We start from the raw sequence: 7,713 nt of genomic DNA on the forward strand, positions 1-7,713 counted from the left end.
CCCTCAGTGGTGAGATACTATAGAGCAGCCATATTATACACCCCAATAACAGAGGGAGGACTGGGCTGCCCCTCAGTGGTGAGATATTATAGAGCAGCCATATTATACACCCCAATAACAGAGGGAGGACTGGGCTGCCCCTCAGTGGTGAGATACTATAGAGCAGCCATATTATACACCCCAATAACAGAGGGAGGACTGGGCTGCCCCTCAGTGGTGAGATACTATAGAGCAGCCATATTATACACCCCAATAACAGAGGGAGGACTGGGCTGCTCCTCAGTGGTGAGATACTATAGAGTAGCCATATTATACACCCCAATAACAGAACTGCGCTGCCCCTCAATGGGGAGATACTATTATAATTGACAAATGCTTGAGAAGAACGATGGCAAAAAACGTGCTGGGGTTGGACGACTTGTCATTTTGCTACTTTTGATTTTCCACACCAATTATCTATCGTCTCCATATTTACGGATTCAGATTTTGTTTATTTTGACCACCAGGAAATTATTGTATTTCTATTAGGCAGTTTTTAATACTGCAATTTGTACAGTCAATATTACATCGTTGCCTTATTTGTGCATAATGTAAAAATACTTATATTTCCTCATTTATTTCATGTGTGTTTATATTTCTGTGGTCAATTAATTTTTTATAATCAAAAATTAAATAATTTTAGTTTACAGCAAGTTCATGAATGACTGCTGCAAAGGGTAAGACCAGGGGTGGATTAAGGGTAGCCAGGGCTCCGGGCTGTTCACACACTGTGGGCCCCCCCGGTCATGTGACGGGGGTCATGTGACGGGGGTCATGATATACCCGAACCAGATTATTCCAGAAAAAGGGCCGGGCCCTACTCTACTGTAACCTAGGAAATATTTGTTAAAATCTGCAATACAATTTAGGTATATCTTGACCAATAATATCACATACAAGGAACAAATACCACCGCACCATGACCAGACCACAAATTACAACCACAGTGATCGAATAATAGCACATACAAGGGACAAATACCACCGCACCATTTCCAGACCACATATTACCATACCTCCCAACTTTTGAAGTTGGGAAAGAGGGACAAAAAGGAAAGAGTTGGGAAAGAGGGGCGTTGCGCACCGCAGCAAATTTTGGGACACACCTCTGACCACACCCATTCACTAGTCACACCCATATCCATGTCTCAACCACACCCATTTAGCACTGCTTATCACAATGTTCATAAAGAATAATTATTAAAAAAAAATATGGCCACACAGTGCTCGATACTGTATAATGGCCACACAGTGCTCCATACTGTATAACGACCCCACATGACCACATGATGCTCAATACTGTATAATGACCCCACGTGATGCTCAATACTGTATAATGGCCCCACATGATGCTCAATACTGTATAATGACCCCACATGATGCTCAATACTGTATAATGGCCACACATGATGCTCAATACTGTATAATGACCCCACATGATGCTCAATACTGTATAATGGCCCCACATGATGCTCAATACTGTATAATGACCCCACATGATGCTCAATACTGTATAATGGCCACACATGATGCTCCATACTGTATAATGGCCACACATGATGCTCCATACTGTATAATGGCCCCACATGATGCTCAATACTGTATAATGACCCCACGTGATGCTCAATACTGTATAAGTGCCCCACATGATGCTCAATACTGTATAATGACCGCACATGATGCTCAGTACTGTATAATGGCCCCACATGATGCTCAATACTGTATAATGACCCCACATGATGCTCAATACTGTATAATGGCCCCATATGATGCTCAATACTGTATAATGACCCCACATGTTGCTCAATACTGTATAATGGCCACACATGATGCTCCATACTGTATAATTACCGCACATGATGCTCAATACTGTATAATGGCCACACATGATGCTCCATACTGTATAATGGCCACACATGATGCTCCATACTGTATAATGACCGCACATGATGCTCTATACTGTATAATGACCACACATGATGCTCCATATTGTATAATGACCGCACATGATGCTCCATAATGGCCACACATGATGCTCCATACTGTATAATGACCGCATATGATGCTCCATACTGTATAATAGCCGCACATGATGCTCCATACTGTATAATGACTGCTCATGATGCTCCATACTGTATGACAGCACATGATGCTCCATACTGTATAATGACTGCACATGATGCTTCATACTGTATAATGACAGCACATGATGCTCCATACTGTATAATGACTGCACATGATGCTTCATACTGTATAATGACAGCACATGATGCTCCATACTATATAATGACCGCACATGATGCTCTATACTGTATAATGGCCACACATGATGCTCCATACTTTATAATGACCGCACATGAGGCTCCATACTGTATAATGGCCACACATGATGCTCCATACTGTATAATGACCGCACATGATGCTCCATACTGTATAATGGCCACACATGATGCTTCATACTGTATAATGACAGCACATGATGCTCCATACTGTATAATGACCGCACATGATGCTCTATACTGTATAATGGCCACACATGATGCTCCATACTTTATAATGACCGCACATGAGGCTCCATACTGTATAATGGCCACACATGATGCTCCATACTGTATAATGACCGCACATGATGCTCCATACTGTATAATGGCCACACATGATGCTCCATACTGTATAATGACCGCACATGATGTTCCATACTGTATAATAGCCGCACATGATGCTCCATACTGTATAATGACCGCACATGAGGCTCCATACTGTATAATGACCGCACATGATGTTCCATACTGTATAATAGCCGCACATGATGCTCCATACTGTATAATGACTGCACATCATGCTCCATACTGTATAATGACCGCACATGATGCTCCATACTGTATAATGACCACACATGATGCTCCATACTGTATAATGACCGCACATCATGCTCCATACTGTATAATGACTGCACATCATGCTCCATACTGTATAATGACCGCACATGATGCTCCATACTGTATAATGACCACACATGATGCTCCATAGTGTATAATGACCGCACATGATGCTCCATACTGTATAATGACCGCACATGATGCTCCATACTGTATAATGGCCACACATGATTCTCCATACTGTATAATGACCGCACATGATGCTCCATACTGTATAATGACCGCACATGATGCTCCATACTGTATAATGGCCACACATGAGAATGGCCACACATAGCTACTCCTACACACGCGGCTGCGCTCCGTAAACTTTGCATACACGGCTCCGCTCCGTACACACGGCTCCACTCCATACATCTCATACACACACGGCTCCTCTCCATACATCTCGTACACACACGGCACTACTCCGTACACCTCATACACACGTGGCTGTGCTCCGTACACCTCATACACACGCGGCTGTGCTCCGTACACCTCGTACACACGCGGCTGTGCTCCGTACACCTCGTACACATGCGGCAGTGCTCCGTACACCTCGTACACACGGCTCCGCTCCGTACACCTCGTACACACGCGGCTGTGCTCCGTGCACCTCGTACACATGGCTCCGTACACCTCTTACACACGACTCCGCTCCGTACACCTTGTACACATGCGGCTGTGCTCCGTACACCTCGTACACATGCGGCAGTGCTCCGTACACCTCGTACACACGGCTCCGCTCCGTACACCTCGTACACACGCGGCTGTGCTCCGTGCACCTCGTACACATGGCTCCGTACACCTCTTACACACGACTCCGCTCCGTACACCTTGTACACATGCGGCTGTGCTCCGTACACCTTGTACACATGGCTCCGTACACCTCTTACACACAACTCCGCTCCGTACACCTTGTATACACGCTGCTCTGCTCCGTACACCTCGTACACACGCGGCTGTGCTCCGTACACCTCGTACACATGGCTCCGTACACCTCTTACACACAACTCCGCTCCGTACACCTCATACACACGCTGCTCTGCTCCGTACACCTCGTACACACGCGGCTGCGTTCCGTACACCTCATGCACACGGCTCCGTACACATCGTACACACACGACTCCGCTCCATACACCTCATACACACACGGCTCCGCTCCATACATCTCGTACACACGGCACTACTCCGTACACCTCATACACATACCGCTCCGCTCCATACACATTGCACACACTGCTCCGCATACCTTGCACACACACAGCTCCGCTGCGTACACCTCATACACATACGGCTCCTCTCCATACATCTCATACACACGTGGCTGTGCTCCGTACACCTCATACACACGTGGCTGTGCTCCGTACACCTCATACACACGTGGCTGTGCTCCGTACACCTCATACACACGTGGCTGTGCTCCGTACACCTCATACACACGCGGCTGTGCTCCGTACACCTCATACACACGCGGCTGTGCTCCGTACACCTCGTACACACGCGGCTGTGCTCCGTACACCTCATACACACGTGGCTGTGCTCCGTACACCTCATACACACGTGGCTGTGCTCCGTACACCTCATACACACGCGGCTGTGCTCCGTACACCTCATACACACGTGGCTGTGCTCCGTACACCTTGTACACACGACTCCGCTCCGTACACCTCGTACACACGCTGCTCTGCTCCGTACACCTCATGCACACGGCTCCGTACACATCGTACACACACGACTCCGCTCCATAGACCTTTCACACGCTGCCCTGATCCATACACCTCGTACACACACGGCTCTGCTACATCCACCCTGTAAACACCTCCTGACCTCACACATACGCTGCCTTACCCTCCTCCGGCGCCATGGCAACCAGCAAAGTCCTGTACACGGAGGGCCTCCTCCCGATCATGTGACCCCTGACTCCTCCCATCCTGTGACCTCATCACAGGTCCTGTGCACAGACCAGCCATTATGTGGTGTGCTGCTGTGCAGGCCTGGTGCAGGGACTCGGAGCTCTCAGCTGACCGGCTGATACACGCACCTCCCAACCAATGCGGCCCCCTCTCTCTGCCCACCGGGTCCGGGGGCACACAAATGCCGGCGGGCATTCAGACAATTAGTGGAGGGTCAATCTGTGCGGTAGCCCAGGGCCCCCCCAGACCACTGGGCCCTGGGCTACCGCCCATATTGACCCTCTGATAATCCGCCCCTGACCCCAGAGGACCCCTTAAAGCAGCGTCGGTCACCCTGACCGAATACCACAGGTGGCGTCACAAACACAAACTATAATCAATACCCCTTTTTACATGGGTGCCCAGGGCTACAGACCGGGTCGCCACCATGACATCCCCTGTGAATACCGGACCCGGAACCGGGTACCCCACGGCCCTGGCGGGCGACTATTATATTGGGCGGTAAGGGGAGTCGTTATTGTACCACACAGCAGGTGCAGTAATAGGGACACATATGGCAGCAGCGGCTCAGTATTGGGGTATCAGGTGCAGTAATAGGGACACATACGGCAGCAGCGGCTCAGTATTGGGGTATCAGGTGCAGTAATAGGGACACATACGGCAGCAGCGGCTCAGTATTGGGGTATCAGGTGCAGTAATAGGGACACATACGGCAGCAGCGACTCAGTATTGGGGTATCAGGTGCAGTAATAGGGGCACATATGGCAGCAGCGGCTCAGTATTGGGGTATCAGGGGCAGTAATAGGGACACCTACAGCAGCGGCTCAGTATTGGGGTATCAGGTGCAGTAATAGGGACACATACGGCAGCAGCGGCTCAGTATTGGGGTATCAGGTGCAGTAATAGGGACACATACGGCAGCAGCGGCTCAGTATTGGGGTATCAGGTGCAGTAATAGGGACACATATGGCAGCAGTGGCTCAGTATAGGGGTATCATGTGCAGTAATAGGGACACATACGGCAGCAGTGGCTCAGTATTGGGGTATCAGGGGCAGTAACAGGGACACCTACAGCAGCGGCTCAGTATTGGGGTATCAGGTGCAGTAATAGGGACACATACGGCAGCAGCGGCTCAGTATTGGGGTATCAGGAGCAGTAATAGGGACACATACGGCAGCAGTGGCTCAGTATTGGGGTATCAGGGGCAGTAACAGGGACACATACGGCAGCAGTGGCTCAGTATTGGGGTATCAGGGGCAGTAACAGGGACACATACGGCAGCAGTGGCTCAGTATTGGGGTATCAGGTGCAGTAATAGAGACACATTCGGCAGCAGCGGCTCAGTATTGGGGTATCAGGGGAAGTAACAGGGACACATACAGCAGTAGCGGCTCAGTATTGGGGTATCAGGGGCAGTAATAGGGACACATACGGCAGCAGCGGCTCAGTATTGGGATATCAGGGGCAGTAACAGGGACACATATGGCAGCAGCGGCTCAGTATTGGGGTATCAGGGGCAGTAATAGGGACACATACGGCAGCAGCGGCTCAGTATTGGGATATCAGGGGCAGTAACAGGGACACATATGGCAGCAGCGGCTCAGTATTGGGATATCAGGGGCAGTAATAGAGACACATTCGGCAGCAGCGGCTCAGTATTGGGGTATCAGGGGCAGTAACAGGGACACATACAGCAGTAGCGGCTCAGTATTGGGGTATCAGGGGCAGTAATAGGGACACATACGGCAGCAGCGGCTCAGTATTGGGGTATCAGCAGAATGAGGAGTTTGTGCAGATTGTGGATAGATATAGATGATGCTGGAAATGTGAGAATTCAGATGTGGCTTTGTTATAATCTCTGCAGATCAGTCATGTTTGGAGAAGTTTATAGTAGGGTAAACCATCAGCACTCAGACAACGGATGCACGCTCCAAGGTCCAAGGATCCAATCGGACACAAACGTATAAGAAAAGAAGAAAAGCAGCATCCATACCAGGTGATGAAAATCCAAAACGTATCTTTATTCTGCCATGGTAAAATACAACGTTTCGGCCAGGTTGGCCTTTGTCAAGTATATACAGAATCAAAAATGGCCATCTTAAATAGTGTGGAGCTCACATGAGCACCAATCACCATCCAGAGGCGGCCTTTATTCAATATACATCAAACTTTGCTTAAATATCTACTGTAATACACATATATCATTGATTACATTTAAATAATGTCGCCACTATTTCCATCACATAAATATATACACACAAAAGGACACAATACTTAAAATCCCATATGTAAACAAACATGTCATACATCGTTGATCCAATGAGTGTATCTGTTGTCAGGTTGCTATGGTGGCACCTCCACCAATCACACGATGTCCATGAGTCAGTCCCCTTTATCCTCCAATCACAGGATGCTAAAGAAAGAGCGCAAAAAATAAATGCAGCCAATCAGGATGGGCAAGGATGTGTCTAATCGTCAAAGGACGCCGGCGCATGCGCGCAAGGCGCCCCGCAGACCCGGCCACATGACCGCCCCACAGCGCACCCCAGCGCGCACGCGCCAAGCGTCCCAGACGCCGAAGACCGCACGCGCACCCGCCGCACCGCTGAGACAACCACCCGGCCGTCCCGCAATGCAGACGAACGCACACGCGTGAAGCGCTCCCAACCAAGTCCCGCCCAGAGACACAGGACCCAGCGGCAAGTCATATGAACGGGCCGTGTACACAGCGAAAACACGCTGTGCCGACCAACCCGCTCACACACCGCACTGAGCCTGCGCTACAGAGGGGACGCAGACATAGCCATCTCTATGGCAACCACCCCTGCCATATATTTTAG

This window comes from Ranitomeya imitator, unplaced genomic scaffold, assembly GCF_032444005.1.
Source record: "Ranitomeya imitator isolate aRanImi1 unplaced genomic scaffold, aRanImi1.pri SCAFFOLD_172, whole genome shotgun sequence".
NCBI lineage: Eukaryota > Metazoa > Chordata > Amphibia > Anura > Dendrobatidae > Ranitomeya > Ranitomeya imitator.